The sequence below is a fragment of the Pseudophryne corroboree genome, chromosome 1 (assembly GCF_028390025.1).
Source record: "Pseudophryne corroboree isolate aPseCor3 chromosome 1, aPseCor3.hap2, whole genome shotgun sequence".
Lineage (NCBI taxonomy): Eukaryota > Metazoa > Chordata > Amphibia > Anura > Myobatrachidae > Pseudophryne > Pseudophryne corroboree.
The window spans coordinates 835,537,138-835,539,148 of NC_086444.1; the positions used below are offsets into that span (position 1 = coordinate 835,537,138).

Consider the following 2,011-nt stretch of genomic DNA (forward strand, 5'->3'; position numbering starts at 1 on the left):
TTATATTTAAACCCAGATCTGGGTTAGTGAGAATTTCGACTACTGGACTTTCATTAATAAATTGTAGTGTTTAATAAATTACTATTTAGTACATTATTAATGCTATATTAGTATACTACGTCTATTTAAATATTACTAGATCCTAATTAAAGGACGACTTTCAAATAAGTGCAGAGAGTGGATTATCTGAATGGTGATAAACAATTGTCAGTATGATGTTATAGATAAATCACTGATTGACTAGTGCAGAATTTTTGGGATATTGTGAGGATAGATGAATATAACGTGAGGAGAGTATTTTCAGAGATACGGTGAAGGTCTTAGGTCATGGAATTAAGTGAATTAAGTGTCGAGAGGGTTGTGGTTAAATTACAAGAGGCGTTATGAAATTTAGTAAGAATAAAGATATAGTGTCTATACAGATAGTGGATTATTCGTATGTCAATATTCCCTGTATTACCACTGTTACGAGCTAGCTGGTCTACCCTTATACAGTACCCAATCTTCTCAAGTGGTTACCCACTTGGTACTGATTGGGCCCAACACTGCTTAGCTTCCAAGATCGGACGAGATTGGGCGTGTGCCAGTGCGGTGTGACTGTATTTTTCGGCGAAATGACTTATTCACACAGTAACAGGTTTTTATTGGGAATAATTGACATTTTGTATTAGGACCTGATTTATAAAAGTGCAAGGTGACGACAGAAGAAGAGGAGTATACTATACACATCCATGATTGTTTGGTCGTCGATGCCTCTGTCAAAGAAAGGGTGCGATTTCATATCCTTCGTTGAAGCCCAGAGGGTGTGAGGTTTTTAGTTGAAATATCCAGAACATTTCTCTCTGGGACAGTTTCTTAGCCAGGTCTCCACCTCTGTCTCCACTGGTCCCTTACCCCTTGATGAAGTCTAAGGACGAAACGCGTTGGGTGTACCTCCACTGACTCTCCATCTTCAAAAGATAAGCATCATTTTTATCATCCTGAAATATTTTTTATCAGTATGAAATTGTTTTTACTGATTTTACATGATTTTGGATTCTAGCTAAATTATATACTCTATTTTTACCTGGATAGGGGGGGAGTTATTGCGCCACTTGTATTTCACAATTATTAAGAATAGGAAATAACGTATAACATAAAAAGTGAAGTTTAAAATAGACACTCCCTAAAAATTCAAAAGGGTGTCAGCTGACCCCCAAACAGGGATGGTAGTTCCCTGCGATATGAGAGAATGTAAACAAAGGGGGGAGGGGGGAATATAGCGACCAACGGTGTCTTTAAAAACTCACAATGAAGGTAAAAAATATAAATACAATTTATTCACATAAAATAAAGTTTTCACATTAGGTTTTACACATAAAAATATCTTAATAACAGGTCTCTTTAAAAAATGGGATAAAAACAATTTACACAATTCTAAGTATATTACCAGTTAAAAATAGATAAGAAGATTGTAACTTAACTGGGTATAAGGTCACTGCCAGGTTGGCCAACGCGTTTCGTCATACAGACTTCATCAAGACTTGATGAAGTCTGTATGACGAAACGCGTTGGCCAACCTGGCAGTGACCTTATACCCAGTTAAGTTACAATCTTCTTATCTATTTTTACCTGTTTGTTTTTTAAAATAATCTTTTTTTACTGCATATCAAATTTTTACCTACTTTTTTATCCCATCATTATGTTATAAATTGTATAAATAAATATATTGTTACCCTTTTTCTAAAACCGTATCCTGCTATATTCTTCATAGTTACATTAATTTGATAGACACTGTAAGTCGCTGGTACCCCTATTCCCCCCCTTTTCCCCCCCACAAATATATATATATATATATACTCACCTAATCCAGTGTAGATCAGTCATCTTCATTCCATGTAGGCATCCATAGGATTAAAAAAACAAAAAACAGAACTATCCCAAACCCACTGAGCAAAGGCGTGCAAAGCAGGGAGGCGCCAGGCTGGAGCCCGGTGTTGCTGCCGGCTGCCGCTGCGCCTGTCACACTGTA

The 2,011-nt window shown here is 36.6% G+C and overlaps 1 pseudogene; it reads right to left on the minus strand.

Moving 5' to 3' along the window:
• Positions 1 to 486: 486 nt before the first annotated feature.
• Positions 487 to 605, minus strand: LOC134943524 (5S ribosomal RNA; annotated as a pseudogene).
• Between the last annotated feature and the right edge of the window lie 1,406 nt (positions 606 to 2,011).